Below are 21495 nucleotides of genomic sequence, written 5' to 3' on the forward strand. Positions count from 1 at the left end.
AAAAGAAAGAAAGAAAAGAAGATGCAAGTGCTTAAGTCTATGAAGTAAAGGAGCAGAGAAACCAGAAGAGATCCAGAATTGACTTCTGATTCAGGATCTAAAAACCTGATAAAATATAGTTTACAGTGTATACAGATTTCATAGGTTTTGCAAATAAAGAGGATTATAGACATTTTAGACATTAAAGAAACTTACATAGGTAATTGTCTTGGGTTTTTCCCAAAAAGTCTGTGTAGAATAAAGTAGAAAAGTGAAATAGTACATTCTTTCTAACAAATCTTCCCCAAAACCTCAATAATGGGCCTTCAATCAGCACTGTCAGTATGGTAATGCAATATAAGAACTTTTGGACGTTTCAATTACTAATGCAAAACACAATTTTTAAAAAGGGAATATTACACAGAATGACATTTTTGAAGGACATTGAGTTCTTTTCTTACACAAATTCTCAAACCATGATTCTATAGATCTTAGCACTGTAGCTACTTCATAAATGCTAATAGGACTATCAAGTTACTATAATGATTTATAACAATGAAGATGGAATTTCCCAAATTAGTAGTCCATTCTCCATTTTCTGTCAAAATAGTCAACAGGTAAATTCTATTTTGCCATAAAGTTTCTATGTTATTTCAGTCATTAAACTGAATGGCAATAAAATGAAAATTTACAGTGCCCGATTAACCCAATCCTCTCCGAGGTCTCCATGCGGAATTGCCTGTGGCCTTCCTCCCTGCCCTCAACTTTCCCCAGGAGAAATGGACATATTTGGACCACCCAGAGCTTTCTATCAACACTAACAAGAATTTTCCTGAATAAGTATGTAAAGCTCAAACAAAATCAAATAAAATTAAATATAAATCAGATATGCTCTAATTTCACAAATTAGAAGGAACAACTAAGAAAAGTTTATACCGCAATCTAGAGGATTGGTGTCTGTAACAGCAAAGGATGTATAAGACATAGACATGGAGAGAGATTAACTAAAAAGTTTCACATGGTATGTTTTTTGCAGTCATTGTTTGACATGTTCATGGTTTTTTCTGACCTCACACTAGAAAGCTCAGTCTTCCTAATTTGTTTTTAAACCTCTGCATTGCTAGATAACATGAAACTAGTAAATTAAACTTCCTGAGGCACACTGGCATTATCAGAAAAATTTATTTAACAAATATTTACTAACCAGTTACTCTCTGAAATGCACTATTAAATAAATAGATGTTAGAAAATATCCATTCATTTTACCAATAGAAATTTTAAAACCCGTAATTCATTTTCTGACTGTTGCCTATTAGCCACTCTTCCTCAAAAGCTTTCTCTATCCAATAAGAAATGAAAAGTCATAAAATCCAAATATTAAAAAATTATTAATGTAAAGCTTTAATTTACTTACATTTTGTGATCTATTTAAGTACCATATATATGTGGTATTTTTGTTTTATATATATACTAGAGGCCTGGTGCATGAAATTTGTGCACTCGTGGGGGGGTGGGGGTCCCCTCAGCCCAGCCTGCGCCCTCTGGCAGTCTGGGAGCCTGCAGGGGATGTCTGACTGATGGCTTAGGCCCACTCCCTGGCCATCAGTCATATATCCTCAGCGCTACTCTGGAGACAGGAGAGTGGGAGAGGCTCCCGCCACCATCTCTGCGCTCGCCAGCCATAAGCCTGGCTTCTGGCTGAGCGGCACTCCCCCTGTGGGAGCACACTGACCAACAGGGGGCAGCTACTGAGTTGAGCATCTGCCCCCTGGTGGTCAGTGCGTGTCATAGCGACCAGTCATTCTGCCATTTGGTCGATTTGCATATTAGCCTTTATTATATAGGATAACAATTCTAACCTTCAAAACAGTAATGTGTCAATTAATGCATCTTTGCTTTTTTACCAATTTTATTGATATATAAATTGACATATCACATTATATTAGTTTCAGATGTATAACATGATTTATGTATATGTTGTAAAAATGATCACAATAAGTTTAGTTAACATCCATCACCTCACATAGTTATAAATTGTTTTTCTTTTGATGAGAACTTTTAAGACCTACTTTTAGCAACTTTCAAATATATAATACAGTATTGTTAACTACAGTCACCATGCTGTACATTGTATCCCCAGAACTTATTTATTTTACTAGAAGCTCAGCGCATGAAATTGTGTGGCCCAGCCCACCCGCGCAGCCTCCCCATGCTTGCAGCCCTGTCCACCTGCGTGCGCCTCGCTGCGCTCACAGCCCCACCCAACCATGCCGATCTTTGGTCATTACAGCGTTAGGGCCACTGGGTTTTTATAATATAGATAACGGCAAGTTTATAGTCCCTTCACCCATTTTAGAAAGCTCCTGAAGGATACCAAATCCTACAGGTTCTATATGTTCTGCAGCATGATTATATATATTTGGTAACCTCTAGGGGTCCCCTAGCCCAGCCTGCGCCCTCTGGCAGTCTGGGAGTCTGCAGGGGATGTCTGACTGATGGCTTAGGCCCACTCCCTGGCCATCAGTTGTATATCCTCAGCGCTACTGTGGAGACAGGAGAGTGGGAGAGGCTCCTGCCACCATCTCTGCGCTCGCCAGCCATGAGCCTGGCTTCTGGCTGAGCAGCACTTCCCCTGTGGGAGCACACTGACCAACAGGGGGCAGCTACTGAGTTGAGTGTCTGCCCCCTGGTGGTCAGTGCGTGTCATAGCGACCAGTCATTCTGCCATTTGGTCGATTTGCATATTAGCCTTTATTATATAGGATAACAATTCTAACCTTCAAAACAGTAATGTGTCAATTAATGCATCTTTGCTTTTTTACCAATTTTATTGATATATAAATTGACATATCACATTATATTAGTTTCAGATGTATAACATTTGATATATGTATATGTTGTAAAAATGGTCACAATAAGTTTAGTTAACATCCATCACCTCACATAGTTATAAATTGTTTTTCTTTTGATGAGAACTTTTAAGACCTACTTTTAGCAACTTTCAAATATATGATACAGTATTGTTAACTACAGTCACTATGCTATACACTGTATCCCCAGAACTTATTTATTTTACTAGAAGCCCAGCGCATGAAATCGTGCAGCCCAGCCCACCTGCGCAGCCTCCCCATGCTTGCAGCCCTGTCCACCTGCGTGCGCCTCGCTGCGCTTACAGCCCCACCCAACCATGCCGATCTTTGGTCATTACAGCGTTAGGGCCACTGGGTTTTTATAATATAGATAACTGCAAGTTTATAGTCCCTTCACCCATTTTAGAAAGCTCCTGAAGGATACCAAATCCTACAGGTTCTATATGTTCTGCAGCATGATTATATATATTTGGTAGCCTCTAGCTGTACAGAAAATTTTCTACGTATAAAAATATGATTGCAATCCGAATTTCCCCAGGCCTCCCCAACCATTGAATACAAACATAACCACACTAATAATTAGAACTCTACTAGTAAGTCTATGGGCTCTTTCCTCCTCCTGGCAGAACCTCAACACCCTATAAAAGTTTCTCCAATGCTCAAAGTGCTCTCTGAGGTCAGGTGCTTCTGAAGTGCAGGTGTGCTCATAAATAATCCCACAGCATCTGTTACTGCTCTCTCCGGCATCCACTGGGCACTTCCATGTCACCTGTCACTGCTGCCATGTCACCAGAGGTACCAGAGTGGGATGGGGACGATGCCCGACGTCTGCCTAATGCTGACCTTATAACCTGCTTAAAGTTTCCAAAGTAGAGATGTTTATTTGACAGTATCAAACAGAATTTTAGCTTTTGTTTGTGGTTTCACTTTTATTGGCAACTTGCTCCCCACAGTAACCAAACTTCTGTTAGTGAGCCAGGCATGCTTGGCTCCTCCTTTCTTTAAAATTGGTTCTCTCCTTGGAAGTTCCCCAGCGCCCCGTACAAATATTCTTTAGGTGCTGTCCCATGCGTCTACCAGATGTATCCACACATATTCAAGCCCTAGCCCAGGCTCAAGCTGAGATCCCATATATATTAATCACACCTACTGGAAGGCTAAATGAAAGTGCTAACTTTGGAAGAAAAAATACCTTTTTAGTTTCCTCTAGAGAAGGGCTCTTTGGGTTTATTATTTTGAGAGAAATAATTTTTTTAGTTAAAGTAAGTCATTATATTTCCTCCTTTGGTATAAAATTTCACCAAAATAATTTAAGTTATGACCCCAAAATTCCCATTTGCTCACTCTCGCAGAATAAATGAGTCCTTCAACCAAGCAAACAGAAACATTTATATTTAATGGTGTCATAAATGGTTTGCAAAACATTTTAACCCATTGGTAATCCCCTGGGCCCTTACAAAGACTGAGAGAGCAGTTTAGGAATGCTTTTTCTAAGATTAGTAACATACACAAGAGTTCTAGTAACTATTTCACCTGGTAATTTTCACCTGGCTACACTGACAGTGAGTCTCGAGAGAACTGTTTTTCTCTGCTGATTTCTTCATTGCTGGAGACTTGTTCCCCCACACACAAGAGTTTTCTCACTGGTTATCAATCTGGTCAACGACACACTGCCTTTCTTTCCACAGTTCATTTTAAGATCAAGAGTTCTGATTGGTGTTTCAGGCTTCTTAGGGTATATCAAACATGATAACTATCCTTTCTTGATCTTCTCACCTCTTTAACCGCCCCCTGATTCTGGTGAATACGTCTGGCAAGAAATTCTGATTCCATCACAAAGCAGAACTCCTTTCTTTCCGTCCTCAAAGACTTGGTTCACAATTTGAGAGGCAGGATAGCACAGTAGTCAAGAGCACAGACGGTGGACACAGATCACTCAGGCTCAAATCTCTGCTTACCCACTTATTAGTAAGCTTGGACAAGTTACTTGAACTCTCTGAACTCCAGTTTCCTCATTTTTAGAACTGGGATAATGATAATAGTAGGACCTACTTCATAGGGTTGTTTTAGGATTAAATGAATAATACATATAAGGCAGTAAGAAGAGTGTCTGGTACACAACAAACATTGGTTGTTGTTAATACCTTAGAACTATTCTTTTCAGGACATGAGGAGGTAAAGCAGGTGTGATTTTAAATCAGACACCAAATTCCATTATTTTACCTAAATCTAAAAGCACTCTCTGGATATTTGGTCAGTGGCTATTGAGTGGCATTGAGCAAATGATTCTCTAAGCCTGTCTCCTCACCTATAAAATGGTGCTAATTGAAAAAAATACATGTAAATTATGTGGCAATAACCTGACCTGCAGTAAACATTAATATTAACTGCTATATCATCTGTAATTATGTCTGCTTTATAGGAGTACTGTAATGAGATAAAATACGTGAAGTACTAGCTTAATAATTTAATATTTACTAAGTCAGGGGTCAATACATAGTTTCTTTCTCTCTCCATTCTCCTTTTAACCCCTATAAAATTACATATCATCTCTTCCTCAATTGCCTTTCCTTCCCTTGCCAACTATACCTGGAAGCTCAAGGAATAGACAGAGCCAATGAACATGTGGACTCTACCTACCACCAAGACCCTCCACATACTTATAATTGATAAGCAAGCCTTTATCAAAAGTGAAGATTTATGTGGATAATTCTAGTTCAAAACAGGTAGTTGAGTTTTGGGCAACATATCATATTAAGTATCAGTGCCAAATCTTCCTGGTAATGACTAAAAATACTGGATAAAATTTAAAACAACTTGAATGCATCCATATGAGAGCAAAAGAGTAAGAAAGACCCAGGAAGGCAGCACTGAATCAGCGTTACCCTCAAGACATTTTGCTGAACCCAGTATACGTGAGCATAGATTTCCATGCTCTGGAGACAGAAGACACAGCCCAGGGACCACCCAAGTTGGAGTGTCCTATATTAGAACCCTCATAAAATTGGGACCCAAAATCATACACTCAGTGAAAGAGGGGACTAAAATAAACTACCCATTCCCACCCCCAAAAGTTTGCATGGAAAACTAACAGTTTCAAAACTTGGCAGTGAGCAGAGTGGGGAGAAATTATACAGAGAATTAGTAACCACAAGCTGACCCGCACACTACTTTGCACCACAAATTTGCACTTTTGAAGCAGCCTCAATAAAACCTGAAGTCGATATTACTTAAACTGGTTCTGAACTGGTAATGCCCCAGGTACCTAACAAAAGCAAATGTATATCCTTTGTAGGAAACTGTCTCTTTCATTCCATGACACAGAGACACTCAATGGATAAATTTCCAAAGAAAACTAAACAACTCAAGAGTCAAAATTACTAAACACACAAGGAATCAAGGCCATGCGTTAAGAGGCAGCAGAAACAAAAGATAGCACAGACTCAAAACACTTCAAATACTTGAATTATCAGATAAGAATATTAAAAAGCATGTTTAATCCTATAGATTTTTAAAAGTAGCAGTTGAAATTAAACATTCAATGGACAGATTTAGCAACACATAATACAGAGTGCATATATGAAATTAAAATATTACATAAATGTATGAAATTAAAAGGGACATAAATTAGAATGTAACAAATATTAGATAATTAAGAGATGTGTGAGCATTATTTCAATAATGAAAACTTAGTTAAAATTATTTGTGTAAAAGAAAACATATCTAAACTGACTCAAGAAGAAATAAAAAATATGACTGATACTATAACTACCAAAGATATTTAATCATTGGTTTAAAAAATCTTTCCCCAAAGAAAATAACTCTGGAGAGTTAACTGGTAAGTTATACTAACCATTCAAGAAACAATTTCAATTTTAAATTATTTCAGATTATAGAGAGAAGAAAAATAAAGACACTACTCCACTCATTTTATGAGGCTAGAATAACCTTGCTACCAAAAATTCAACAACAACATTCAAAAAGAAGACTTTACAAACCAATCTTACTCATGGACATAAATGTAAAAATCCCAGACAAAACAGCAGCAAACTAAATCTCTCAAAGTATTTAAAGACAGAAAAATAAGTAATGTAATTTCCACATTTACAAATTGAAGGAGAAAAACATATGACTATCACAACAAATGCATAAAATGCATTTGATAAAACTCAACATTCCTTAATAGGAAAAATTCTTAGTAAACCACATATTAAAGTGAACTTTCTTAATCTGATACAGAATATCTACCCCCAAAATTATAGCAAACAACATAATCAATTTTGAAAGCATTCCACTTAAAGATCTGGAATAAAATAAATGTATGTTAGCCCTACTTTTATGCAAAATTAAACTGAGGGGTCTAAACCAGTCAAATAAAGCAAGAAAATAATAACAGATAAAGAAAGAAAAAACCTGCCCGGCTGGTGTGGCTCAGTTGATTGGACATCGGCCCATGAACCAAGCAGGCACAGTTGGATTCCGGATCAGGGCACATGCCCAGGTTTCAGGCTCCATCCCCAGAAGGGGGCGGGCAGGAGGCAGCTGATCAATGATTCTCTCTCATCATTGATGTATCTATCTCTCTCTTCCTCTCCTTTCCTCTCTCTGAAATCAAGTTAATATTTTTTAAAAAAAGAACAAACTTGTCATGCAAAAATGATGTGGCTGTCTAAAAATATAAGTTGTTAAAACAAAAATGTCGATAAATATGCTAAATGTAATATCATTATGCAAAATTTATTATATTTCCCTATACCAGTAATAAGCAGAAAAGAATTTTAAATATGTAATTTCTTACAGCATCAAAAAAAAAAGATGCTTAGGAATAAACCTAGCAAAAACTGTGCAAGATCATTAAGGAGAAAAACATAAAATTTTATTGTCAGATATTAAAGACTTTAATTAATGAAGAACTGTACAATGTGATATTTTTTAAGAAGTGAGTGGTATATAGAACCTTAGGTCAATGAAAAGCACAGAGTCCAGAAACAAACCCATCCATAAATTGCCATTTAACCTATGACAGAGGTGTTATTGCAAATCAGGGAGGAACTTAAGATTTTTTTTTTCAGTAAATAGTAATGGAAGAATTTGTTTTCAATGTGAAAAAATTAAATTACACTCCTTCCTCTTGGGGAAAGTCCGGGGAGGGGACAGGGATGAGGTGGAGGGGGTCAATGGGGGGAAAAAATGGGGGCATCTGTAATACTTTCAACAATAAAGATAAATTAAATGTTAAAAAATTAAAATCTTCTCTCACACAATAAACAAAAATCAGTTCCAGGTGAATCAAAGACCTAAATATAAAAAGTAAGACTATAAAATTTCAGGAGACAATCTAGTAGGACATCTTTATGGTCTCAAAGTAGAGAAAGATTTCTTAAATCAGACATAAAAAGTTCAAACTGTAAAGGGAAATATTGACTCCATTCAAATTAATGTCTTCTGTTTATCAAAACACATTTTAAAAGGTGAAAAAGACAACTCCAAACTGAGAGAAAATAATTGCAACACATTAAGTATCAGAATGCAAAATATATTTTAAAACTTCTGCAAATCAGCAAAAATGACAAACCAAATAGAAAATGAAGCACAAATAGCCCATAAACACAAGAAGATGTTCAACCTCATGGCAAATAAAAGACCAATCCAAAACTGCCTGGCTTAAAAAGTGTGATACAGGCCCCAGGCTCTCTCCCAGGAGCACGCCCACCCGAGCCTTTCCCTTCCCCTCTACTTCTCCCACAGGCACTCATCTCCTAACCCCTAGGGGACCCCAGGAGATTTGCAATCAGGGAGCCATGGGCGGCAGCAGCTCAACCTGGGCTAACCCTGAACCTGTCCTCAAGGCCTCTATTCTCTGACTTCTCAATGAGCCAAAGTGACCCCACCTAGGCTCTCCTGTCACTTCTTCTATGCTAAGCCCTTCCTTGTTTCACTGCCCCGTTTTTTTGTTTTGTTTTGTTTTGTTTTGTTTTTGAATTTCAGTAAGAATTTGAGCCAAACTGATGACAATGTCAAGAAGCAAGATCTGAAATGCTCCAAAGAATGACAGTTTTTCAGTTTCTTTTATTTTTTTTCTTTATTGATTAAGGTATTATATATGTGTCATTTAGATAATCTCTCTATCTCTCCCTCCCTCCCTCCCTCCAGAATCCCGATCTCTCCCACTCGTGTGCATTGGTTAGGCTTATATGCATGCATACAAGTCCTTTGGTTGATCTCATAAATGTACTCTTAAAACCAAAAGAATAAAATTTTTAAAAAGAAGTGTGATACAACCAACTGTTTATGAGATTGAGGGGCAATGAACATGCTCACGTCCTGCTGGTGAGAACATAAATTGGTATAACGCTTTTGGAAAATACCTTGGCATTACCTAATAAAACTCAGTGTGTATATATTCTTTATGATCCAATGTTCCCACTCCCAAGTATATATGCTAGAGAAATCTTGTATATGTGCACCAGGAGACATTTAGAAGGATGCATATAACAGCATTATTACAGTGAAAACTGGAAAACAACCTCAATGAATTCAACAGACTAGGTCAATAATGTGGTATTTTTTTCATAATCAAATACCATACCATAAAAATTAATCTACTATAGCTATAAACCAACATGAATGGATCTCAAAAATAGTGTGTTAAATTAAAAGAAACATGTCACAGAAGAATATGTAGAGTATGTTTTCATTTATATAAAGTTTAAAAACAGTCCAAACTAAGCAATACTAGTACAGTGTTTGGGGGCATATAAATAGGCAGTGATGACCATTTAAAAAAGCAGGGAGAGGATTACTAAAGTTCAGAAATGTGTGTATTTCCAGAGCAAGAGAAGGACACACACAGAGGATTTCTGGGATATGGTAATGTTCTATTTCTCAGCTTGGTGCTAAATTAGAGGAATTCATACAATTTTCCTTGAAACTGCAAACATATATCTCATACATTCTTCTGTATGCCTGCTATGTTTTATAACAGAAATTAAGATTTAAAACATTTAACATTTGCCTTGATTATCTGAATATTTTGGATAAAAAATTTTTGCCTGAATTACAAGAATAATTATTTCAGTTTCCAATTTTGCACCTGTAAAAGAGTCACAGAACTGGGCGTTTTTCTCTATGATAAAACATTAAAAAGTTCTTTTGCACAAACCTGTTTATTTAGCAATAGGTTTCAATTAAGCAGTGTAGGTTTTCATAGTCATTCAAAGCATGGCAGAAAATGATATCCCATCTCTTGTATTCTTAGCAGCATTCATAATATTCAAGGAATATCATTTTATAGCAGTACTGTCCAACAGAAATATAGCACAAGCTAAACATGTCATTTCAAACTTTCTTACTAGCCTCATTTCAACATCTGATCAATATTTTTTAAATGACTAATGAGATGTTTTACTTTTTTTTCATACTAACTTTTTAAATTTTGGTGTGCTTTCACACTTACAGCACATCCTGATCTGGCCTAGCCTCATGTCAAGTGCACGACAACCACAGGTGGCTTGTCAGATACCATACTGGACAGCACAGCTTTGTAGTCTGCAAATGAAGAACGATCCACTTGGCTTCCTCTCTAGAACTGAGGAGACCCACACACCAAACCCAGAGGCTTATTAGATCTCCAAACTACAAAGGAGAAAATTTCTAATTTTAGCATTAAGTAGATGGAGGTATCTTATTCATAAAGAACAATAGAACTGGTCATTTTTATCACATCTTTCCTCTTTATATCCCTGAATTTCCTCTGGATTAAGCCTAACAGGAACTTCTTGTAAAAGGGAAATCATAATGGTTTGGACTTCATAATGGTTTTCCTCAGGAATCTAAAAAAAATATTTTTAAAACATTGATTCTTTAATCAACAATCTTGACATATTCTGCCATTGCGATTCGTGTTTATGTAGAAAAAAAATAAGCCTTAGACTAGAATGTTTAATATCACATATGACAATCAAGACTGACACTGGGTCCCATGGGTCCCCTAAGCACACATACATGTTTCTTTAGGTTATTAGATTTTCTTTTGATTCCACCTATCCAATCATTCATGCTTAAGTCCAATCATTCATGCTGAAGTCCTTATATTATTTCATATTTTAGCTCTCTACTTCATTTCAATATTCTCCCACCTCTCAGTTGACTGGAGAAACAAAATTTAATATGATAACTTCATGCCTTATTTAGTAATGTTTCTAAAAGAAAATATACAATTGGTAAAAAGGTTTTGTTTTTTTTTTATTTTGTAAAGACTAAGTTATAATTTTGGAGAACAACTTTTGTAGCAATAAAAGCCAAATACTAATTACTAGAGAGCTGAAGGATGAGATCATCAATATTTATGGGACTTTTCTTTTGACTCATTTTCACTATTTTGCATAGGAAATGTGAATTTTCTTAGTAAGTGCTGCTTAGTGAGTATATTCTTTCTCCAGCAGTAATTGCATAAAGGTGTTACTAATGAGAACCAAACATTTACTTTCTGGGACTCATTTGTATGCTTATATATACACTCATTTTCCTGGTCTTTCCCTATTTTGTAAATTGTATTTTATCCATAGCAGCACAAAATGTTATTTCACTAATTTCCCATACATTGTTTTTCTGACTTTCAGATTTCAAAAAACCAACAACAAAAAATACATGAATTGAGGGACTAACATAAAGTTGCCAAGTTCTTATTTTGCCAAGTACAGTTATAAAATTTTTTAATCTACCACTTATTTTATCACCATCACTTCACTAAAGCAGTGATTCTCACACTTAAGTTCCTGACTCAGTTCAGTGATGGCGAACCTTTTGAGCTCAGCGTGTCAGCATTTTGAAAAACCCTAACTTAACTCTGGTGCCGTGTCACATATAGAAATTTTTTGATATTTGCAACCATAGTAAAACAAAGACTTATATTTTTGACATTTATTTTATATATTTAAATGCCATTTAACAAAGAAAAATCAACCAAAAAAATGAGTTCGCGTGTCACCTCTGACACGCATGTCATAGGTTCGCCATCACTGCAGTAGGTCTAAGTTAGTGTTTAAGAATTTGCATTTCTAACAAGTTCCCACCTGATGCTGATGCTGCTGGTCTGGGGTCCACATTTTGAAAATAACTGCATCAAAGAGAGATCATTTCAGCAGGAAAAATGATAAAAAGTAATATCAGGATAAAGGAGGCTCATTTAAATTGAGAAAATTTAGTTTATTTTTCTCATTTCTCCTGAGGTCAGTGAAAGTTTCACCAACAGTAGCAGTCCTTGAAGTAACATTTGGAAACCAATGCCCCAGTATGCTGTCTGATAAGGCAGCCCTAACCGGCCATGTGTGGCTATTGGACGTTTGAAATATGGCTGTTTGAACTGAGATGTGCTACAAGATACACACTAGATTTTAATGATTTACTACCAGAAAAGAATGTAAAATATTTCTTTCATTAATAACTTTTATATTGATCACATGTTGAAATCATAACATTTTGGACATATTGAGTTAAATAAAAATGTGAGGAACAAATTGTCAGACCCTATCCCAGACTTACTGAATCAGAATCTCTAGGGATAGAACCCAGCAATCTGTATTTTAACAAATTCTTCTGATCCAGGTTGAAGTCCCAGGAGCATATCTAGAACACTGCTTATCAAACTTTAATGTGCATACAAATCACCTGGGGATCCTTTAAAATTCAGATTCTAGTTCAGTAGGTCAGGGGTGAAACTCAAGATTTCACAATTCTAACAAGCTCTCCCAGGTTAGATGCTGCTGGTCTGAGCCATACTTTGAGCTGCAAGGACCTGGAACATTTACTCTTTATGGAGCACTCCAACCCATAACCACTACAGACAAATCAACACACACTTCTCCCAACTCCAAAGAGTTCATGTGTCAAGATTCCAGTTGGGCTGCTCTAAGGGAAAAGAACTGTGTTCCTCTAATAGAAGGAATTGTGTCAGACCCTTTGAGAGCTATAAATAAATGCTCCCACTTAATTGTTTGCATTATCAGACAACCTGCCATGTTCATCTAATAAGAAAGTGTGTGCCTGTGTTCCTATTTTTCCAGTAGGTTAATGGTGATTCAATCTATTTAGAGCTGGAAGCTACTTCCACGAAGCCGAGACATTTGAATGAAAAATGGGCACTCCAGCTACATCTCCCTTGGCAAAGTGATCCATTTAATCAGCCCTGTTGTTTACATCTAGATAGTGAGCTTTAATCCGAGCTACTATCTGCTGATTTGAACTAAGAGAAGGCAAAGAGGATTAGGAAAGGAGAGACAACCCTTCTCCTGGGCTGTGCTGAGTCAGTTTGTAGTTTATCCATCATCTCAAGAGCCACTGAAGACAGGCAGACCTTCTCAAATTCTGCTTCATTCCCAGGAGACCATCATACCTCCAAGAAACAGCTGCCCCATATTTGAAAGAGGTGTTATATTTTTCTATTTTCTCCTCCTCTGAATCTCTCTTATATATTCCCTACAATTTGCTTTAGAAGAATATAGAAAAAAACATATTTACAATTGTCTGGAGAGAAAAAAAGCTTATGATCCAACAGAAGAGACAGAAAGTGACTATTAATGTGTTCTGTGTTCTGGTGCTCAGTAGCTGTATGTGCAAATGTGAAGGCAACCCCAAGAATAAGAAGTTAAGAAATGTCTATTATAAAATTTTGCCAATCATCTTTGAAATAAAACTATAGAAAGCTTTGTTTTTTAACAAAAATCTCTTTCATTATTTATTGTGAGTATAGGAAGAAAAAATAGAATTGAGTTTTTTATGTGATGTATTACCCATCTCTTTTAATTTTGACAAAACCTATAATATATGCTACATAATCCATGTGAGGTACAAGAATATGCTATAAAATAGATGATTGGCATACACACACCTAAATACATACATTTATGTATATACTTTCTGTTTTTTCAACATTTATGCAGTGACCTAAAACCAACCATTGACTTTAATTTATAAAAGCTTTGTCATGAGAAGCCAGTCCACTTTGTACCTAGTCCAGATGCCATTTGAAGAGACAATTATATAAATGCTGTGGCAATAAAATGAAAAATCTAACTATTGAGGTCTGTGAAGATTGTTCCTTATAAATATACAATAACCATTTATTATTTGGATGAAGAAGGTAAGAACTTTAAATCACTGGGTTAGCTACAACGCAGTAAAAGGTTAATGTCAACTCTCCATTGTACTTAAGAACAGCCATCTCCTGGGGTAGGACACGCAGTCTCCTTCCGGTCACATGCAGTCTGACAAATTCCCCTTCCACAGGCCTGGTTTGGATCCCTGTTCCAGTTACCACCATGTTGACTTTGAACAGGTCAGTTACTCTCCTTACACCTTATACCCTCGTTTCTTCAATTCTGGTTGACCCTGAGTGAATAGCGATGTTTTGCCCAATATCTTCCTCCTTGGATTCTAGTGCCCTGTGATTTTGAGTTCCTTTCTGAACACGGAATGACAAAATCTTTTCAGAGTTGTGAGATGTGTTAAAAGTAACACATGTCCAGTTCCTGAAACCAGCTGGTGCTCAGTGACTGTACTGTGCAAATATGAAGGCAACCCCAAGAGGAAGGGGTGCCACGGACAGACCTGCAGACACCCGGTGCTCCTCTTTCCCTCTCCTTCCTGCGTGGAGGCTCTGAGCCCTGAACTCCGGCTCCTCTGACAACTGGGAGAGATACTTATTTTCTTTGATTAAACCACTGAAGGCTTGTGTAATCTTTTTAATGCCGTGGGATTTTCAATTTATTCAGAAACCAATGCTTACTGTGCTATGTTCCCATTACACATTTTCCTTTCCTAGCTTTGCCCATTCTTTGGCCAAAAGATGATAGTGAGCAAATGATCTGACTGCAGGTCAGAAAGGTTCCGCATTGCATTCACCGTAAAACACCAACTCCTAGTGTGGTCCCTGCCCACCTCTCCAGGAGTACCTCTCCCCTCTCTGCACCAGCTGTTCCGAGAGAGTTCAAACATTGCCTTCTCCCAGAAGTTCCCGTAATGCCCGCAGCCCCCTCCCCATCTCCACTGCACCCGGCACAGTGTACAGTAAGTCCTCACTGAACTTGGATAGGTCCTTGGAAACTGCGACTTTAGTGAAACGACTATAATGAAACCAATGTTCCCTTAGGCTAATTGATATAAAAGCAAGAGTTAAGTTCCTATGGCATATTTCTAGTCACAAAAAACATCACCAAACTTCTAAGACCCAAATCATGTATATCAAATATTCAATAAATGTGAGCTACCCATACATTTAAGAAAGATTAATAAAAACAAATAAGAAAGTTGTTTTCCAACCTGTTGATTCCAGTTCAGGGTTGAGGGTGGCCAGAGCCTCTCCCAGCAGCTCTGGGGGCCAGGCAGGAACCTCCCTGGACCAGCATCACAGGGCGCAGGCACACACACCACACTCACTCAGACTGGGACAATAAACAGAGAAAACCCACGCAGACACGAGGAGAACGTGTAAAGGCCACACGGTGGCCCCAGCTGGAATCGATTTTTTCTCTTCACATCAACATCCAAATGAAATGAACCGCACACACCACACTCACTCAGACTGGGACAATACACAGAGAAAACCCACGCAGACACGAGGGGAACGTGTAAAGGCAACACGGTGGCCCCAGCTGGAATCGATTTTTTTCTCTTCACATCAACATCCAAATGAAATGAACCTGAATGAAACGAGAATCTGCTGTACTCTAATTGTCTGCTAAACTGAAGCTCCTGCAAGAGACAGAACAGTGATTATCAAATTTTATCTGAATCACCTGGAGGGCTTGTTAAACCTGAGTTCTGGGTCCCCTCCTCCTGCCATAGTAAGTCTGGAGTGGGGCACGAGAATTTGCTTTTCTAACAAGTTGGGAATGTTGATGCTGCTGGTCCAAGATCATGGGCAGAGAGCCCCTGCTCTAGCCTACCAGTCAGTTCCTTGAGGAGAAGAACCCCAACTTCCTTTATTTGGTATCCCTAGTGCCTGACACAGAATCTGACATATGGTAGACATTCAAACAATACCTGTAAAATGGAAGAAATTGGTAAACTAATGAATCCCTTGCCATTTCATTTAGAGATGAAATGACAAATTGGTCTCACAGTACAAAAAGAACCCGAGATACCTTTCCATTAGAATTTAAGTTCCCTTGTAAAGCAGAGGGTAAAGGCCACTCTGCTGGGCTCTGAGCTGCAGCACACTGACTATTTGGCACCACTGAAAGCTGCCATATGAAAGTGTAAATTTTATTTTTAATGCATGAAAGCACCCCCTAGGATCAGAGGCTGTGGTTTGATTAGAGATAAAAATGGTAAACCTTCTCTTCTCTTACATATCTCTTTGACAGTATTCATATGTGAATAAGTAAAAGAAGAGAAATAAGACACCGGCATTAGCAATGTCTTTGGGACTACTAATTTTACTTCAAAAATGTTATCCCCAAATCAACACCCTAACTCAGGTTGACCAAACTTCTCTCATCATCTGGGCGTCTTGTTTAGAATATAGATACTCAAGGCTTCTGTGGAGCATAAATTCAGTAGGTATGTGATGCACCGCCCCCCCTCCCCAGTCTTTTTTCAAAGTTTCAGGTGGGGCCCAGATGGTGGGCTCGTTACACACACACACACACACAAGCACACCCCTCGTGATTTTAATGTGCAGCTAGGGCTGAGGACCACTACAAGAACCAAGGAAAATTTTCTATTTTGGTCTAATATTTTTCACCTGGAGTAGGTTAGGTCATGGTGCAAAAGGCCAGGTTCTCAACCTGGAATGTGGCTTTGTTGCCCTTTGGTTTCCTGTAGGGAATAAACGTGTAAAGCATTTCTACCAAAGATCAAGTTTTGCGTCATGGCTCCATGTGGTTTGAGCTACTCCAACAATAACAATAGGGCCATTAGTCAGAAGACCTCAGGAAAAGGGGGAACTTGTCACAGGATGATGCCAATTACCCAATTATTCTGAACTCAAACTCTGAACCTTTAAAACTTGCCTTATAGCATCAGAACCATGGGTATAATCTGGAGAAGTAATTACATATCGAAATCTTGAGTTGGGTCAATGTCATGGTAAAATAAAGGTAGGCTCTGCAATGTTGGGGGTAGGGCTAGGGATGGTCTTGCATTTGAGTGTAAATATGGTGGTTTCAACAATTAACCTTCCACTGAAAAAAAATTTTCCTGTTTATATGCATGCTCCGGTTCGGAGGGAGGGATTTTATGTCATGGATATTGTTTTAAAAAGAACTTCCTTTGTGCTATTTATTTAAGGTGAATTGTAGTTTTAATTCTGACAGTAAGCATTTCTATCTTTTTAAAATATATTTTTATTGATGTCAGAGAGGAAGGGAGAGGGAGAGGTAGATAGAAATATCAATGATGAGAGAGAATCATCAATTTATTGCCTCCTGCATGCCCCCACTGGGGATCAAACCCACAACCTGGGCATGTGCCCTGACCGGGAATCGAACCATGAACTTCTGGTTCATAGATCGACACTCAACCACTAAGCCATCATGGCCCAGCGATTTCTATCTTTTTAAAATCATATTCTTTGGAATCATACTTGCTTTCCTACCTTTCTTCACTCTCTTGCCTTCACATTAAGTCCCAAGAATAAAATCCAAGGTAGTCATCATGCACTGTACTGGCCTCTACTCAAGGATCTAGGGGAGGCTAGTCAGGTTCAGTGAGGTCTGAGGCTCTTTGGCTCATTGAACTGTTTAGTATGAGTACTATTTTTTACTATTGTGTAATAAAAGTAAATGTTTTCTAAAATGAACAGTAAAAAATGTAGAAAAGTATATAGGCTTCCAGGACACATACTCATGGGGACTTTACAGCTAAGAAGTCATTTTGCTAAAAATAAATAAATAGTGTTGTGAAGCGCCATTTATTATTAGCACAGCACGAGCACAGGGGAGTCACCAGATGAATGTTTGATGACAGTTTTCTTTCAGGAACTGCCCACGTCTTTCATGAAACAACTATCATCAAAAAAAATCATTTCTTATAAAAGAATAATTTGAAAGAAGAAAGAACAATCTGAGGACTGAAAGGCTGCAAGTGTGAAACTAAAGTTCACTGAATTGTTCATAAGAATTTCAGGCACAATAAAGATTTTATACCCAAATATATTACAAAGAAATAGATGTAATGCTACATTAAAAGGTTACCACCCTAGGTTCATTTGCCTCTGTCTTTTTTTCCATACCCAAAGCCATAGCCTTCCCTTAAACAGGAGGCTAACCAGGTCTTACATCCATGTAATAGTCCCCAGTTTGATATTTGCAAAGTCTTTGGGTATCATTTGGTGCCCTGGACCCCACTGTTCATGATGGGAACCTGAGCTGCACAGGCTAAGGAAGGAAGGCATTATAGCAGGCTCCTGTCTGCTGTGTTCCCCCCTTATCCTTCCCTTTAAACTGGCCTAACTTATCTTTAACAGCTTCTTCTGTGGGAGGTAAAATAGTTCTGATGTACAGAAAACCTACACCAAGAAAGCAGGAATAAAAAGCACCTCCCTCTCGCCTATCACCTGCTTGCATGTGGCTACTTAAAAATTGTTAAATTCAATAAGATGTAAAATGCCATTCCTCAGTTGCACTAGCCACATTTCAAGTGCTCAATAGCCATCGTGCCTAGTGGCCACCATATTCAACAGCACAGACATAGAAAGATCTATTGGACAGCAGTCATTTCCAGAGGGCATAGCTGAGGACGGGAAAATGGTTCCCTTTCCACTAGAAGTGTCAACCAAGAAGGAGAGAAGGAAGACATACAGCAGTCCCCTATTTCTCAGAAAATTGTTTCAGTCCCACCAAATTCACCCCAGTCTTCTTCCCCTACCCTTTCTCCTCCTCAAATCTTTTCCATATTTCCTGAGCCCAGAGGAAGAAGGGGGTGGTACTGTGTGAGAGATGTTAAAGACAGTAAATACATCTTGTTTTCAAAACGTGGTGCTGTGCCTGCATTGTCCTGCTGCCCCACATGGTTGATCAGCTCACTGGGGTAGCTTCCATATGGAAGTTGCTCTTGTAATTCCTAGATGCTCAGCAGGGGCAATTTATTCAGTTATAATTGTTTTTGCCATACAATCATGATACTGGTTGTTATTTGGAATTCATATTCATGCTGTCTCAAGTAATAGCCTTGGTAGTTTAATTTCAAAGATTTAAAACAATACTTTTAATATTAATAAGTACTGATTTTGCTACTCCTTTTAAATAAAAATCTGATTGGCAACAACCCACATACAGTTGCAACACAAATAAATAATACAATAATTAATAAATAATAATAATACAAGAATAAACTCTGTGTTCCATGTACTCACAACTGTAAACCTGCTTTTGCCTATCCTGTGTATTAAAAATATAAGAAGAGGAATAACTAATAGTAGGGAAGTCATTTTTTTCCTTCATGTGTGAAAAGCACAACCCTTTTATTTCTAACACACATGGGGAAAGACTATACTTCTCCCATCCCCTTGAACTTAGATAAGGCCATATAATTATTTTTGCCAATGCAATGAGGGCAGAAGTAAAGTAAATCACTTCCTGGCAAAAGCATTCATTGGCAGCCCTTGACTCTATGCTTCTTCCCTGCTTTGATGAGCCCTGAAGGATTGCACTGGCAGGTCATGTCTTAAGATGTTGAAATCTACATCTCTCTAAGAGATGACTACCTAGAGAAGAATTCCCCTCCCACCTACACACCATCCACATTGGGCATGAAGGGTAAGCAAGAAATAAACCTTTCTTGTTTTAGCCACTGATACTGGCTAAATCCCATGATGATGCACCATGGATTTAACCAAACACAAACACATCATCCCCCATGTGCTTGGAGCTGTCCTTTCAGTACTTCCACGTGAATCCTTCTCCAACATTTCTTCCCTTCTGGGCCCACGGAGCAGACCTCTACAACACATGGCACTGCTGCTACTTAGATACCAGAAAGTGAATCCCTGAGAGGAAGAAATCGTGTATGACTCACCTAAATTTCCCCAACGTATAGCACATTACCTGAGAGTGGACACCTAGTGATTAGCTGAGTGGAGAATGAATGGACAGATATATTTACAGGTTGGTTCATCATTTCTTTAGCTCCTTTTTAATCCCCCTCTTCCAACAAACATCTCAAATAAATATACAACCTGTAAAAAAATGTACTTTTTATTCAAACCAACTTCAAGGCAAGTCCCTGAATACCCCACCTGCCGCTGAAATCATATTTACATGTGGTTAAGCTCACGACCTCTGGAATCAGACAACCTCAATTCAAATTCTGGCTCTACTACTTGCCAGCATTATGATCCTGGGCAGGTTGTTGAACTTATGTAGGCCTCAGTCTTCTCATCTGTAAAGTGGAAATATAAACTGTACTTCTCTCATAGGCTTGTGAGAAATCAATGACTGTAAAGCAGGGGTCCTCAAACTAAGGCCTGCGAGCCACATGCAAATACAAATATTGTATTTGTGCCCATTTTGTTTTTTTTACTTCAAAATAAGATATGTGCAGTGTGCATAGGAATTTGTTCATAGTTTCTTTTTAAACTATAGTCCGGCCCTCCAACGGTCTGAGGGACAATGAACTGGCCCCCTGTTTAAAAAGTTTGAGGACCCCTGCTGTAAAGTATTAAGCACAGGGCCTGACACAGAGTCAACCCTCCATAAGCATTAGAGCAGTGATTCCCAAAGTGGGCGCTACCGCCCCCTGGTAGGCGCTGCAGCGATCCAGGGGGGCGGTGATGGCCACAGGTGCATTTGGGGGCAATGAGTAACTGCTATTAAAATTTTAAAAAAATTAATTTCCAGGGGCTGAGTAATATTTTTTCTGGAAAGGGGGCGGTAGGCCAAATAAGTTTGGGAACCACTGCATTAGAGCTAAAGCTTTGTTGCACCCAAGGTGGTCCTCGGGCCAGCAGCACATTGCATGATGCTTGTGAGAAATGCTATATCTTAGGTCCCACTTCCAGGCACCTAACCCAAAATCTGCTTTTTAACAGAACCCCAGATGATTTACATGCACATGAATGTTTAGAAGCACTGCTCTAGGGTAGTCTCTGGTTGCAACATCCTCTAATTTAAAGTAATTTTAAAAGATGTGAATGATCTTTTTTTCTCAAAGTAAAAGTGCTTAAAGCAATGGTTGGTTCTTAACCCTCACTGTGCATCAGAATCACAGGGTAAACTCTTATTAAAGAAATCACATATGCCTGGGCCCAACCCCACCAATCCTATACCACCCCAACTCTCCTAGGGACTCATTCTATTGGTCATGGGTAGGTGGAACCTAGGCATCCTATTTTTAAAAAAGCTTCTGAGGTGGCTCTAATAAGATCAAGACTCGCCGACTTAAAGAGAGTATTAATCTGATAAGGTTTTCACGTGACTAGGCTTACCAGGAAAAGAAACTGGGTCAGTGGAAAGCAGTTAATCTGTAACTTGAGGAAAGGGTTCCAGTAAGCCCTGTCAGGTTTCAAAGCCCTCCACTGTCCTCCCCCGGGTTATGGTGGCCTACTTCAGTCCATCATGCCCCTCTCCTAAAATCTTGACCAAGCTGCTTTGACTCTAGCCTGGTACCCTCTCTCTCTTCCCCACTCTGCTTCATCCCCAGCTGCAGC

The sequence above is a fragment of the Myotis brandtii genome, unplaced genomic scaffold (genome assembly GCF_000412655.1).
Source record: "Myotis brandtii unplaced genomic scaffold, ASM41265v1 scaffold112, whole genome shotgun sequence".
Classification (NCBI taxonomy): Eukaryota; Metazoa; Chordata; class Mammalia; order Chiroptera; family Vespertilionidae; genus Myotis; species Myotis brandtii.